Source organism: Arachis hypogaea, chromosome 3, assembly GCF_003086295.3.
Source record: "Arachis hypogaea cultivar Tifrunner chromosome 3, arahy.Tifrunner.gnm2.J5K5, whole genome shotgun sequence".
NCBI lineage: Eukaryota > Viridiplantae > Streptophyta > Magnoliopsida > Fabales > Fabaceae > Arachis > Arachis hypogaea.
The window spans coordinates 57,185,312-57,201,944 of NC_092038.1; the positions used below are offsets into that span (position 1 = coordinate 57,185,312).

Below are 16,633 nucleotides of genomic sequence, written 5' to 3' on the forward strand. Positions count from 1 at the left end.
AGAGAGATTGAGGTGATATGGGAAGAAGAGAGAGAGAGTGAGTTGAGGTAGGTGGGGATCCTGTGGGGTCCACAGATCCTGGGATGATCCTGTGGGGTCCACAAATCCAGAGGTGTCAAGGATTTACATCCCTGCACCAATTAGGCAAGTAAAACACCTTTGCATACAATTCTGGCATTTAAACGCCGAAGTGATGCTTATTTTGGGCGTTCAATGCCCAATTGCAGCATGTTTCTGGCGTTGAACGCCAGTTCCATGCTTGTTTCTGGCGTTCAGCGCTAGATCTATGCTCTGTTCTGGCGTTGAACACCAGCCAGATGCTCCTTACTGGAATTTAAACGCCAGTAAGTCCTTCCTCCAGGGTGTGATTTTTCTTCTGTTGTTTTTTATTCTGTTTTTAATTTTAATATTTTTTTCGTGACTCCACATGATCATGAACCTAATAAAACATTAAAGAACAATAAAAATAAAAATAAAATTAGATAAATAAAAATTGGGTTGCCTCCCAATAAGCGCTTCTTTAATGTCAATAGCTTGACAGTGGGCTCTCATGGAGCCTCACAGGTGATCAGGTCAATGTTGTAGACTCCCAACACCAAACTTAGAGTTTGGATATGGGGATTCAACACCAAACTTAGAGTTTGGCTGTGGCCTCTCAACACCAAACTTAGAGTTTGATTGTGGGGGCTTTGTTTGACTCTGTACTGAGAGAAGCTTTTCATGCTTCATCTCCATTGTTAAAGAAGAAGATCCTTGGGCCTTAAACACAAGGTAGTCCTCATTCAATTGAAGGACTAATTCTCCTATGTTAACATCTATCACAGCTCCTGCTGTGGCTAAGAAATGTCTTCCAAGGATGATGCATTCATCCTCCTCCTTCCTAGTGTCTAAGATTATGAAATCAGTAGGGATGTAAAGGCCTTCAACCTTTACCAACGCGTCCTCTACCAATCCATAAGTTTGTCTTACTGACTTGTCTGCCAATTGTAAGGAAAATATGGCAGGCTGTACCTCAATGATCCCCAGCTTCTCCATTACAGAGAGTGGCATAAGATTTATGCTTGACCCCAGGTCACACAGAGCCTTTTCAAAGGTCATGGTGCCTATGGTACAGGATATTAAGAATTTTCCAGGATCTTGTCTCTTTTGAGGTAAGGTTTGCTGTACCCATGTATCTAGTTCACTGATGAGCAAGGGAGGTTCACTTTCCCAAGTCTCATTACCAAATAACTTGGCATTCAGCTTCATGATAGCTCCTAGATATTGAGCAACTTGCTCTCCAGTTACATCTTCATCCTCTTCAGAGGAAGAATAGTCTTCAGAGCTCATGAATGGTAGAAGGAGGTTTAATGGGATCTCTATGGTCTCTATATGAACCTCAGATTCCCTTGGGTCCTCAATAGGGAACTCCTTCTTGCTTGAGAGACGTCCTATGAGGTATTCCTCATTGGGATTCACGTCCTCTCCTTCCTCTCTAGGTTCGGCCATGTTGATTATATCAATGGCCTTGCATTCTCTTTTTGGATTCTTTTTAGTATTGCTTGGGAGAGTACTATGAGGAGTTTCAGTGATTTTCTTACTCAGCTGGCCCACTTGTGCCTCCAGATTTCTGATGGAGGACCTTGTTTTACTCATGAAACTTAAAGTGGCCTTAGATAGATTAGAGACTAGATTTGCTAAGTTAGAGGTACTCTGTTCATAATTCTCTGTCTGTTGCTGAAAAGATGATGGATAAGGCTTGATATTGCTGAGCCTATTTCTTCCACCATTATTAAAGCCTTGTTGAGGCTTTTGTTGATCCTTCCATGAGAAATTTGGATGATTTCTCCATGATGAATTATAGGTGTTTCCATAAGGTTCACCCATATAATTTACCTCTGCTATTGCAGGATTCTCAAGATCATAAGCTTCTTCTTCAGAAGATGCCTCTTTAGTACTATTGGATGCATTTTTCCATCTATTCAGACTTTGAGAAATCATGTTGACTTGCTGAGTCAACATTTTGTTCTAAGCCAAAATGGCATTCAGAGCATCAATTTTAAGAACTCCCTTCCTTTGAGGCGTCCTATTATTCACGGAATTCCTCTCAGAAGTGTACATGAACTGGTTATTTGCAACCATGTCAATAAGTTCTTGAGCTTCTGCAGGCGTTTTCTTTAGGTGAATGGATCCACCTGCAGAATGGTCCAGTGACATCTTAGAGAACTCAGATAGACCATAATAGAATATATCTATCATGGTCCATTCTGAAAACATGTCAAAAGGACATCTTTTGGTCATGTGCTTGTATCTCTCCCAAGCTTCATAGAGGGATTCACCATCTTTTTGTTTGAAGGTCTGAACATCCACTCTAAGCTTGCTCAGCTTTTGAGGAGGAAAGAATTTAGCCAAGAAGGCCGTGACCAGCTTATCCCAGGAGTCCAGGCTATCTTTAGGTTGAGAGTCCAACCATGCTCTAGCTCTGTCTCTTACAGCAAAAGGGAAAAGCATGAGCCTGTAGACTTCAGGATTTACTCCATTAGTCTTAACAGTCTCACAGATCTGCAAGAACTCAGTTAAGAACTGGTAGGGATCTTCTGGTGGAAGTCTATGAAACTTGCAGTTCTGTTGCATTAGAGCAACTAATTGAGATTTTAGCTCAAAATTGTTTGCTCCAATGGCAGGAATTGAGATGCTTCTTCCATCAAACTTGGAAGTAGGTGCAGTATAATCACCAAGCATCCTTCTTGCATTATTGTTGTTAGGTTTGGCTGCCATCTCCTTTTCTTGTTCGAAAATTTCAGCAAGGTTATCTCTAGATTGTTGTAATTTAGCTTCTCTTAGTTTCCTCTTCAGAGTCCTTTCAGGTTTTGGATCAGCTTCAACAAGAATGCCTTTTTCCTTGTTCCTGCTCATATGAAAGAGAAGAGAACAGAAAAAGAAGAAAAATCCTCTATGTCACAGTAAAGAGGTTCCTTATTGTTAGTAGAAGAAGAAAGGGAATAAAAAAAGGAGAATCCAAACACAAAGGTGAGGATAGGGGCAGTGATTTGAGATGAAGAGAAGTGTTAGTGAATGAATAAATAAATAGAATAAGATGAGAGACAGAAGTTTTCGAAAATAATTTTGAAAAGGAGTTAATGATTTTCAAAAATTAAGATAAGAAATAAAATTAAAATTAAAACTTTAAAATAATTAATTAATTAAAAAAAGAATTTTTGAAAAAGAGAGAGGTATTTTCAAAAATTAGAGAGAGAAAAGTTGTTAGGTGGTTTTGAAAAAGATAAGAAACAAACAAAAAGTCAAATAATTAGTTGAAAAAGATTTGAAAATCAAATTTGAAAAGATAAGAAGATAAGAAGTTAGAAAAGATATTTTAAAATCAAATTTTTGAAAAAGATAAAATTTTGAAAAAGATATGATATAAAAGATGAGATAAGATAGATTTAATTTTTAAAATTAAAATTAATTACTTAACTAACAAGAAACTAAAAGATAAGATTATAGAATTTAAAGATTGAACCTTTCTTAACAAGAAAGTAACAAATTTCAAATTTTGGAACCAATCACATTACTTGTTAGTTAAGTTTTGAAAATTTTGAAATAAAATTAAGAAAAGATTTTGAAAATAATTTTTGAAATTTTCGAAAATCATGAAAGAAAAATGAAAAAGATTTGAATTTTGAAAAAGTTTTAAAAAGATAAGATTTTTTTTCGCTTTTTTTTTTAAATTTGAAAATTTGACTTAACTTATAAGAACTAACTAATTTTAAAAATTTTTTGACTAAGTCAACCCAAATTTTTGAAATTTTGAGAGAAAAAAAGAAAAGATATTTTTTTATTTTTTGAATTTTTAATGATGAGAGAGAAAAACACAAATATGACCCAAAACATGAAAATTTTGGATGAAAACCAATGATGCATGCAGGAACACTATGAATGTCAAGATGAACACCAAGAACACTTTGAAGATCATGATGAACATCAAGAACATATTTTTGAAAAAAATTTTTATGCAAAGAAAACATGCAAGACACCAAACTTAGAAATCTTTAATGCTTAGACAATATGAATGCAAAGATGCACATGAAAAATAATAAAAGACACAAAACAAGAAAACATCAAGATCAAACAAGAAGACTTACCAAGAACAACTTGAAGATCATGAAGAACACTATGAATGCATGAATTTTCGAAAATTGCAAGAACAAAATGAATATGCAATTGACACCAAACTTAAAACATGACACAAGACTCAAACAAGAAACACAAAAATATTTTTCATTTTTATACTTTTATTTTTTTGGATTTTATTTTATTTTTCGAAAACATATAGGAAAAAGGAAGTAATGAATTCAAAGTCCTCAATCAAAATCCCAGGAATCATACCAGGTTAGTCTAAAGCTTGATGGCTAGCCAAGCTTCAGCATACCATTTTGAAACTCTAGAATTCATTCTTAAAAACTCTGAAGGATTTTTCAAAAATAGAAGGAGAATTTTGAAAAATATTTTTGAAAACTTTTTGAAAAGAAAATGAAAAAAATAAAAATTACCTAATCTGAGCAACAAGATGAACCGTCAGTTGTCCAAACTCGAACAATCCCCTGCAACGGCGCCAAAAACTTGGTGTATGAAATTGTGATCATCAACAATGGCGCCAAAAACTTGGTAGCGCTCTCAAACGTGAATCACACTTAGTCACAACTCCACACAACTAACCAGCAAGTGCACTGGTTCGTCCAAGTAATACCTTACGTGAGTAAGAGTCGATCCCATGGAGATTGTTGGTAAGAAGCAAGCTATGGTCATCTTGTAAATCTCAGTTAGGCGGATAGTAAATGTTATGGAGTTTTCAAATAATAAATAAAGCAGAAAATAAAGATAGAGTTACTCATGTAATTCAATGGTTGGAATTTCAGATAAGTGTATAGAGATGCTTGTCCCTGTTGGATCTCTGCTTTCCTACTACCTTCCTTCAATCCTTCTTATTCCTTTCCATGGCAAGCTGTATATAGGGCATCACCGTTGTCAATGGCTACATCCCATCCTCTCAGTGAAAAAGGTCCAAATGCTCTGTCACGGCACGGCTAATCATCTGTCGGTTCTCGATCATGTTGGAATAGAATCCCTTGATTCTTTTGCGTTTGTCATCACGCCCAACAATCGCGAGTTTGAAGCTCGTCACAATCATTCAATCCCTGAATCCTACTCGAAATATCACAGACAAGGTTTAGACTTTCCGGATTCTCATGAATGCCGCCATCAATCTAGCTTATACCACAAAGATTCTGATTAAGGAATCCAAGAGATATGCGTTCGGTCTGAGGTAGAACGGAAGTGGTTGTCAGTCACGCGTTCAAAGGTGAGAATGATGATGAGTGTCATGGATCATCACATTCATCATGTTGAAGTGCAATGAATATCTTAGAACAGGAATAGCTAAATTGAATAGAAAATAGTAGTAATTGCATTAAAACTTGAGGTACAGCAGAGCTCCACACCCTTAATCTATGGTGTGTAGAAACTCCACCGTTAAAAATACATAAGTGAAGAAGGTCCAGGCATGGCCGAATGGCCAGCCCCCATGAACGTGATCAAAGGATCATAAGGTAATCTAAAAATAATCCAAAGATGTCTAATATAATAGTAAAATGTCCTATTTATACTAGACTAGCTACTAGGGTTTACAGAAGTAAGTAATTGATGCAGAAATTCACTTCCGGGGCCCACTTGGTGTGTGCTTGGGCTGAGCTTGAACTTTACACGAGTTGAGGCTTCTTTTGGAGTTGAACGACAAGTTGTAACGTGTTTTTGGCATTCAACTCTGGTTCGTGACGTGTTTCTGGCATTTGACTCCAGAATACAGCATGGAGCTGGCGTTGAGCGCCAGTTTACGTCATCTAATCACGAATAAAGTATGGACTATTATATTTTTCTGGAAAGCTCTGGATGTCTACTTTCCAACGCCGTTGAGAGTGCGCCATTTCTGTAGCTCCAGAAAATCCATTTCGAGTGCAGGGAGGTTAGATTCCAACAGCATCAGCAGTCCTTTGTCAGCCTCTTTATCAGAGTTTTGCTCAGGTCCCTTAATTTCAGCCAGAAATTACCTGAAATCACAGAAAAACACACAAACTCATAGTAAAGTCCAGAAATGTGAATTTAACATAAAAACTAATGAAAACATCCCTAAAAGTAGCTAGATTATACTAAAAACTATCTAAAAATAATGCCAAAAAGCGTATAAATTATCCGCTCATCACTTTCCAAGATTTGTTCTTCTTCTAACAATCAACATATATATCATGCATGCATACATCTATCATGAGGTCTTTTCTTTGGTTGTAATGGGGCTAGGGTCAAGGTAGGATGCATATTTGGTCAAGTGAGCTTGAAATTTGAATCTTTGATAAGCTTAAACTTCCCACCTAACCTATGACATTCTATACTATTAAGTTCTAACCTAATTACCCATTTTTCACTTTTTCACATACTCATGTATCCCTTTTCATTTCACAACACTTATGCATTGATTTTATTGAGCTACACTTTGCTTTGGGGCATTTTATCCCCTTTTTATTTCTTTCTTTTTCTTCTTTTTCTTTCTTTTTCTATATTTTTTTTCTTTTCCATATTGTTTTTTTTTCTTTTTCTCATTTTTTTATGTACAAGAGCATCAATGCATAAGGTTTTACATTTGATCAATACATGAGTATGTACCCAATTCCCAATATTTTCAATAACAATACAAAACTACCTTTTTATTCACCCAATGTCCCAAGATTCCCACACTTAAATGGTACTCACACACACTAGCCTAAACTAATCAAAGATCCAAATTAAGGACATTTATTGTTTTTCGCTTTAGGGCTTGTAATGTGCTAAAATAAGAACAAGTGGGTTAAGCGTAGGCTCAAATTTGCTAACAATGGAAGATAAAAGGTAAGGCTTTTTGGGCAAGTGAGTTAATGAAATGATGGCCTCAATCATATAAATGCATGAATACATAAAATAATGGACATAAAGAATCAAACAAATCAAAGATTACATTCATAGAAAGAGAATAATGCACACAAGAATGAAAAAATAAGTGGTTATAAGATGTAACCACACCATTAGGCTCAAATCTCACAAGCTCGTGTTCTTAGCTCAAAAACATGATCCACAAGATATATAATTCAAGCAAGTTCTATGAAAAGTTTTCACTCAAATCAATTGGTGCCCTATAGATAGAAATCTTGAAAAATTTCATTATTTTGACTAAGCTTATTGTGTATACATATGCAAAAATAAGTAAATGCAAGTAAAAATCCTAAAATCCTAGAATGAAATGCAAAAGTGTTGGAATTATAAACTTGTCACCCAAAATCGCCGACCGGTCGGACGACCTCCCCACACTTAAAAGTTTGCACCATCCTCGGTGCACTTAAAGATGAGCAAGGGGGTACGGTGACTCTCCGGATTGCTACGTGTTTTTAGTCTTGCTTCCGTTATTTCTTGTGGTGCATTCGTCATGAAAAACAAAAATATAACACCATAAGATGAGACAATACAAAAGCAAGGAAGCATACATTGTTGGAGTGAGGTAAATCACTAGGAATGAGTAAGTGAATTAAGGTGACATTTATGACAATAAGGTGTGTGAATCTAAATTGCGCGGTTTAGAATACACATTAGTATAAAGAGCTATATCACAAAAGAAGCATGCACTTCACTTATTCTAATGTGCTTGAGATGCTTTAAGTGAACTTGTAAGGTAAAACAAGCATTGAAGAAGCACGAAAGTGTTCAAGCTAAAAACATATGGATGCATATGATCATAACACAAGGCATTAAGGTAAATGCACAACATCATCCATCAAGAGGTTGCCTAATCACAGAATAAGGCTCAAATCACATGGTGGCCAAATCATGCAATTCAAGAAGAGTTACAAGCTCAAAGGCAATTCTCATTACTTGGTATTCTTAAAAGGTAAGCATGAAAAACTCAAAACCAAGTAGCAAAATATAACCTCAACAATAGAATCCAACAAAGATTATAAACATAATGATGTTAAGAAAACATCCCTTTTTAATACTCAGAAGCAATTAATGGTAAACAAGAATAACAATCCAACACTTATAATGAAAAAGAGAAAATAGAATGAAAATTAACTAAAACTAACTATCAACTAACTAACTAACTAATTAGTTAACTAAAATAAATGGTTATCAATGGTGTTTGGAGGTGTTGGATGAGGGGTAGAAGAAGGGAGGAAGAAAGGAGAAGGAAAGAAATAGAAAGAGGAGAAGAAAAGAAATGTAGTGAAAGAAGGACATCCGCACGTACGCGCGCATGGCGCGCGCGCGCGGATGGTGGTGCAATGGATGTGACGCGTACGCGGCAGGTGAGCGTACGCGTGATGGCTTATTCCGAGAGTGGCGCGTACGCGGCAGGTGTGCGTACGCGTGAATTAGTTTGTGCCTCAGGCCCAATTTTCGCACAGTGCAGGCCTAACTCTCGAGTCAAGGTATGGAAGGTGGAAATTCTTTATCCACGCATACGCGTGCATGGCGCGCACGTGGATGGTCCAAAACGCTTGATGCACGCGTATGCGTGTATTGCACGCACGCGTGGATGGTGCTCTGTTTTCAAAAATTTTCTATGTTTTTGCACCAATCCAAGCATTCCAAACCTCCAAACAGCTACCAAAACACCTTAAAACCTTATTTAACATACTAAACTATCAACTATACTCAACTAACTAAAAAAATATGAAATCAACTAAATTATACACTATTTACAAAAGAAAAAATGAAAAGATGTTACCATGGTGGGGTGTCTCCCACCTAGCACTTTTGTTTATTGTCCTTAAGTTGGACTTATGGGGGGCTCCTCATTGGTATGCGAAATTGTGATCAATACTTTTCACAACACAAATAATCCCCGGTGATGAATCCAAAAACTTGGTGTTCAATACCATGGCATAAACACAACTTCGCACAACTAACCAGCAAGTGTACTGGATCGTCCAAGTAATAAACCTTACGCGAGTAAGGGTCGATCCCACAGAGATTGTTGGTATGAAGCAAGCTATGGTCACCTTGTAAATCTTAGTCAGGCAGACTCAAATGGATATGAATGATGATATACGAATAAAACATAAAGATAAAGATAGAGATACTTATGTAATTCATTGGTGGGAATTTCAGATAAGCGTATGAAGATGCTTATCCCTTCCGTCTCTCTGCTTTCCTACTGTCTTCATCCAATCCTTCTTACTCCTTTCCATGGCAAGCTTATGCAAGGGTTTCACCGTTGTCAGTGGCTACCTCCCATCCTCTCAGTGGAAATGTTCAACGCACCCTGTCACGGCACGGCTATCCATCTGTCGGTTCTCAATCAGGCCGGAATAGAATCCAGTGATTCTTTTGCGTCTGTCACTAACGCCCCGCCTTCAGGAGTTTGAATCACGTCACAGTCATTCAATCATTGAATCCTACTCAGAATACCACAGACAAGGTTAGACCTTCCGGATTCTCTTGAATGCCGCCATCAGTTCTAGCCTATACCACGAAGACTCTGATCTCACGGAATGGCTGGCTCGGTTGTCAGGCGAGCACTCGGTTGTCAGGCGATCAACCATGCATCGTGTATCAGGAATCCAAGAGATATTCACCCAATCTAAGGTAGAACGGAGGTGGTTGTCAGGCACACGTTCATAGGTGAGAATGATAATGAGTGTCACGGATCATCACATTCATCAAGTTGAAGAACAAGTGGTATCTTAGAACAAGAACAAGCGGAATTGAATAGAAGAACAATAGTAATTGCATTAATACTCAAGGTACAGCAGAGCTCCACACCTTAATCTATGGTGTGTAGAAACTCCACCGTTGAAAATACATAAGAACAAGGTCTAGGCATGGCCGAATGGAATTCTTCCTGCTTCTCTTGAATCCTCATATACTGTTCTGATAATCTTGTAATTTCTTCTTGCATCTGAACCATATCCATATTGTTTTGTGGTTGGAATTGCTGCTCTTCTTCTTGTTCTGCTTGTGGCTTTTCTCGTTGTTCTTCTTCCTCCCTTGGTTCTTCTCTCCTTTTCCTTCTTTGTGGCCTTCAACTTTGTTGTGCTTTTGTGACAATCATCATCCTTTCGAGGGTCATAGGCATGCCTGGGTATAACCATGATGGGTTTGCATCCTCCAGTGGCACTCTGGCCTTCATGCACAACCGCATAATGGTACTTGGGTAATATAGCCAAGCTTCAGCTGAAGGCTTCTCTGCAATCTTTTGAATATCACTTGCAATTATATCGTGACCTTTACTTCTCCTCCCACCATTATACAGTGTAGCATGACGGCCCTTTTCTTGTTAACTTCTGAAGTGTTCACTGTCCCAAAAATTAATCTCTTTATAAGCTCATACCACTCTTTTGCTTCAGGGGTGAGATCTCCCCTTTTCAAGAATTTGTGCCTTCCGTGATCATCTCTCTCCTAGTCAGCATTCACCACACAGATATCACTAGAGATTTCATAATAATTTGGGTTTCCATTTACTCTTTCGTGGTACCCTGGCTCACCAAATTGGATGTCCTCATTCTTAAGACTTTCATGATAGCCTTCGAACTAAAATCCACTTCTACTCCCCGTACATAGCTCTTGTAAGTTGGAGCTTCATTTATATCAAACCTTGGGATGTTAGCATAAAACTCCCTTATGATGTTTGCATTAATCCTGGTGATTGGTGAAGTGAGCTCTTCCCATTTCCTCTTTCTGATCTTGGCTTTCATTCCTAGGCACCCTTCATCAGGTAGCTGAAGTGAAACTTCTGGATATATCTTTTTGTCATTCATCCACCCAAGTTGTATTTGATGGTACCATGATTTGAACTTCCATTAATCGTATTCTCTTCCACTTTCTTCAACCATGGGTTCCTTTTCTCTTCTCCTTTTGGCACTTGAAGAAGAAGTCATGCTTCCCTTGATTGGTTGACCGGGTTGAGGTTAAAGGTTTATGAAGAAGATTGGTTAATGTGATGTATTCACGGGGGAAAAGAGTTTGAAGTTAAGATGGTATGATGAATGCAAGTGAACAAGGGTGCTTTGTTGCATAGGGGGTATGGTTTCTAAGCCTTTGGTTTTAGAGAACACAAGGTTTGAATATCTAGAATTTAAGATGTGTAAAATTTTTTGTTCATATGCAAGGTTCAAGTGAGGCTATTTATAGTAAGCTTTAATGAAGAATGGATGGTTAGGTTTCAATTGGACAAGTGGTAGATAAAGGGTGTGTATGCAAGGTTGGATAAAGACAAAAGTTGCCTCTTCATGAAGCATATCTCCTTGGTCTTCAAAGTGTTTCTTCCAACGGTGTGCAGATTCACCTTTCAAGCCATGTGATCCACTTTTGTCTTCATGCTAATCTTCTCTTTCCTTGTCTTGTCCTTTTCATTAAATAGTTCTCTTGTAATCTAACCATCATAACAAGACAAAAAGGAGTAAGCACTAACAAGTGGTAGCCAGAGAACACTTCATGTTTAAAACTAAGAATTGACTACCATTCCATATGTTTGTTTAACCAACCGTGACTCTCTTTGGTGCTCTTGCGTATAGTCTTGGAGGACACCAAACTTAGTGTTTGGTTATATGGTTTAAGGTGTTACTTCCTCCAAGTGTTGCTATTGAGATTTCTGCAAGATTATTGTCACTTTTGGTTAAACCATAAAGAGAAATGCTTTATTTCTTTCTATTTTTAGTTATGAACTAAAAACTATAAGCATGGTTGTACTTTCATGAGTTTCAAAACTCAAAAGACTCTTGACTTTCATGACTTGTTCTTGCAATATGTATAACACCCAACTGAATGTTTCGCTACATATTCCAAGTTATATATGTCAATATGGCATTATGATCACCATTTTTTTGGAAAGTGTTGTAGTGTGCCTGTGGGCACACCAAACTTAGAATTGGATCATATGCTTTCCTGTGTCATGAATAATTGTCAACATTTGTCTAAGAGAACTTGAATTCATGTTAAAGCAACAATTATTATTCATACTGAAACATTAAAAACAAGAAAACTAAATCATGAGCTACCTCCCATGAAGCACTCTTTTATCGTCATTAGCTTGACACTGGGCCCTTATTAGGGTTGTTGATGATTGTGATATCTCAGTTTGTCTCCTCTCACAATAAGCTTCCTTCCAGTGCCTTGATGTTCAATCTCTACATGCTCCAGTGAGAGTATCCTGTTGATAGTGTAGTAATCATCATATTGTTGATTTGTCCCCAACTGCTGGTAAATTAGCTGCACTATATCTCCCTTTGAAAATTTTTCAGTTGGGATCTTTTTATTTTTCCACCCTTTTGGCCCCTTTTTCTTGCTTTTCTTCCCTTTCTTGGTGATTCTTCTCCTTTGACAGTGGGTTGTGTTTTAGAATCTGTCTTCTTAGTAGCTAACACCTCACTTCCTCCTTGCTTTCTCTCATCATTCTTTAGAGTCTCATTCTCCTTTTGTCCTGCTTTGCTGCTTGTCTCTTTCTCTGAAAGAGAATTAATGAGTGTCTCATTGGTTTCTTTCTTCCACTGCAAGTCTTCTTTGTCAACCTCCATGCATTTTTCCTTTTCATCATTATGATGTGCTTCTGGAAAGACATTCAGAGTAATGCTTTCATCATGTAACCTTAGGGTCAACTCTCCTTGTTCAACATTTATGATAGCCCTTGTTGTGGCCAAGAAGGGTCTTCCCAAGATAATAGAGTCACTCCCTTCTTCTCCTAGATCCAGGATCATAAAGTTTGCTGGGAATATGAATATCCATACTTGGATCAGGAGATTTTCAATCACTCCTCTGGGAAATACCAATGATTTGTCCATGAGCTCTAGTGACATTTGTGTGGGCTTTACCTCCTCTATGCATAGCCTTCTCGTCATAGAATAGGGAATTAGATTGATGCTTGCTCCTAAGTCATATAGTGCCTTATCAATGGTTAGACTACCAATGGTACAAGGCAGGAAGAAGCTCCAATGATCCTTGAGTTTTGGTGCGATGCCCCTTTGAATTACAGCACTGCATTCTTCAGTGAGCATAATGGTTTCCTTCTCATGCCAGCTTCTCTTTTTGTTAATGAGCTCTTTCAAGAACTTTGAATATAGAGGCATTAATGAGCGGATATTTTATACGCTTTTTGGGGTTAATTTCATGTAGATTTTAGCATGTTTTTATTAGTTTTTAATAGAATTTTATTAGTTTTTAAGCAAAAATCATATTTCTGGACTTTAATATGAGTGTGTGTTTTTCTGTGATTTCAGGTATTTTCTGGCTGAAATTGAGGGAGCTGAGCAAAAATCTGATTTAGGCTGAAAAAGGACTGCTGATGCTATTGGATTCTGACCTCCCTGCACTCGGAATGGATTTTTTGGAGCTACAGAAGTCCAATTGGTGCGCTCTCAAATGGGTTAGAAAGTAGACATCCAGGGCTTTCCAGCAATATATAATAGTGCATATTTTGCGCGAAGATAGACAATGTAAACTGGCGTTCAACGCCAGTTCCATGTTGTAGTCTAGCGTCCAAGCACGTGAGAGGCTTAAGTCTTAGCCCCAGCACACATCAAGTGGGCCCCAGAAGTAGATTTCTGTACCAATTATCTTAGTCTACTCATTTTCTGTAAACCTAGGTTAATATTTTAGTATTTAAACAACTTTTAGAGGCTTATTTTGTACCTCATGACAATTTTAGATCTGAAATTTATACTCTTTGACGGCATGAGTCTCTAAACTCCATTGTTGGGGTGAGGAGCTCTGCAGCGTCTCGATGAATTAATGCAATCACTTGTATTTTTCCATTCAAATATGTGTGTTCCTATCTAAGATGTTCATTCGCACTTAATTATGGAGAAGGTGATGATCCGTGACACTCATCACCTTCCTCAACCCATGAACGTGTGTCTGACAACCACCTCCGTTCTACATCAGATTGAATGAATATCTCTTAGATTCCTTAATCAGAATCTTCGTGGTATAAGCCGGATTGATGGCGGCATTCATGAGAATTCGGAAAGTCTAACCTTGTCTGTGGTATTCCGAGTAGGATTCCGGGATTGAATAACTGTGACGAGCTTCAAACTCCTGAAGGCTGGGCGTTAGTGACAAATGCAAAAGAATCATTGGATTCTATTCCAACCTGATTGAGAACCGACAGATGATTAGCCGTGCTGTGACAGAGCATTTGGATCATTTTCACTGAGAGGATGGGAAGTAGCCATTGACAACGGTGACACCCTACATAGAGCTTGCCATGGAAGAAACCTTGCATTATGGTATTGAGTTGAATATTACATTACAAGAATTCAGAAGACAAAGCATCTCCAAAACCACAACATATTCTCTATTACTACACAACAAGTAATTATTTCACGCTCTTTCATTTTTTTCAAATAATTCAAACTGATAATTTTAATTGATATCCTGACTAAGAATAATAAAATAAACATAGCTTGCTTCAAACCAATAATCTCTGTGGGATCGACCCTTACTCACGTAAGGTATTACTTGGACGACCCAGTGCACTTGCTGGTTAGTGGTACGAGATCATAAGAAATCTTGATTTTGATATTGGGATTAAAATTTCGTGCACCAGGCATCTGCTCTAATGCTTCAGCCAGGGGGATATTAATCTCCAACTTCTTGAAGACTTCAAGGAATTGGGGGAAGTGTTGATTCTTGGTTTCCTTGTTGAACCTTTAAGGATATGGCAACGGAGGTGTGTGAGCCTTCACTTCTTGCCTTTGTTCTTGAGATGGTTCCTCCATTACTTGCTTCCCATTCCTTAAATTTTGTGGCTGGTCATCCTTCTCTTTAAGCTTCTCTTGAGCTTTCTTGTTAAGTGCAGCATCATCCTCTTCTTCGTTGTTGGCTTCTTTGTTATTCACCAAGATCATTCCACTCCTTAATTGAATAGCTTTGCATTCCTCTTTAGGATTTGGAATGGTATCACTTGGGAGTGAGCTTGTTGGCCTTTCAATCACAGCTTGCTTGGACAGTTGTCTAATTTGCCTTTCTAAGTTTCTCATTGAGGCTTCATGATTCTTGCTTGTTAGTTCCTGCTGCTTCATCATCTTTTCCATTAGTATCTCCAAGTTGGAGATTCTTTGAGTATCTTATGGTATCTGTGGCTGATTGTGAAATGTTGAGGGTGGCTGATAATTATTTTGGTTAGTGGCTGGATTATTGGATGGATAATAGTTGGAATTGGGATGATTATTTTGGGGTTTTCTGCATGGATTGGGGTTAGTGTTTTACTGGTTGTTGTTGTTGTTTGTGTTTCTTGAGTTGTTGTGGTTTGAATTTCTTTGCCATGGCTGCTGGTTTTGGTTGTGGTTATCTCCCCATCTGAGATTTGGGTGGTTCTTCCAGGAGGGGTTGTATGTGTCTCCATAGAATTCATTCTGGCTGGATCCTTGGTTGTGCATGTACTTCACTTGTTCCTGCTGCTGATCCTCTTGGTTTTCTTCATTTGATCCCCACCCAGTTGGTGGTTGATTGATGACATTCACTGATGCAACTTGCAAACTGTCGATTCTCTTATCCATTTGCTCAAATTATTGTTGGATTTACTGCTGCATCACCTTGTTTTAAGCTAGGATAGTGTCCATACCTTCCAACTTCAGGACTCCTTTCCTTTGGGCTGGTTGACGTTGCCTTTGATGAGCAAAGAAATATTGATTATTTGCCACCATATCAATGAGGTTTGGGGCCTCCTCCGCTGTCTTCATCAATTGTAAAGAACCTCCAGCCGAGTGATCTAGTGCTTCTTGAGCTTTCAAGGTCAAGCCTTCATAGAAATTCTGAAGTATATCCCATTCATTGAACATTTCAGGGGGACACTTTCTGATCAAGGTCGTGTATCTCTCCCAAGCCTCATAAAATGACTCTCCATCCATCTGAGTGAATGTTTGGACCTCTGTTTTGACTCTAATGATCCTTTAAGGAGGATAGAACTTGGCTAAGAACTTGTTCACTAGATCTTCCCAATTATTGATGCTATCTCTTGAAAATGACTCCAGCCATTGAGTAGCTTTATCTCTCAGAGAGAATGGAAACAACAACAATTTGTAAATGTCAGGATGCACTCCATTGGTTTTGACAGTGTCACAAATCCTTAGAAAAGTGGATAGGTGTTGGTTTGGATCTTCAAGTGGGCCTCTGTTATAGGAACAATTGTTTTGTACCAAAGTGATGAGCTGTGGCTTCAATTCAAAATTGTTTGCATTGACATTTGGGGTAAGGATGCTACTCCTACAATGCCTTGGATTAACAAATGTGTAGGAAGCCAAAACTCTCCTGTGAGGTTGACCATTGTTATTGGCCACTCCCACTGGTGGATTTGTTGGATTCTCCTCCATTTCTTGGTATTCTTCTTCTGATCCTTCCTCTCCAACAACATTTTTTCCTCTTGCTTCTCTTCTTAACCTTCAGAGAGTCCTTTCGTCTTGATCACAGAAGGTATAAGTCTCTCCTCTTGCCTCTGTCATACAACCAAAACAACAAGAAACACACAGAGCACTCTCTGGCTTGAGTGTAGTGAGAGTTAGTAGAGACAAAGTCTCAAATAGTTAGGGTGCTAATAAAAAATAGAGGAAAAAAAAGAAAAAAATGATTAATCTAGACCACC

At 38.0% G+C, this 16,633-nt stretch overlaps 1 non-coding gene across 1 annotated transcript; it reads left to right on the forward strand.

The window, feature by feature from the left end:
- The first annotated feature begins 2,254 nt into the window (after positions 1–2,254).
- Positions 2,255–2,358, forward strand: LOC112793634 (small nucleolar RNA R71). Its single transcript, XR_003198335.1, has one exon. It is a non-coding gene; the product is annotated as a small nucleolar RNA R71 (small nucleolar RNA).
- Positions 2,359–16,633: the final 14,275 nt, after the last annotated feature.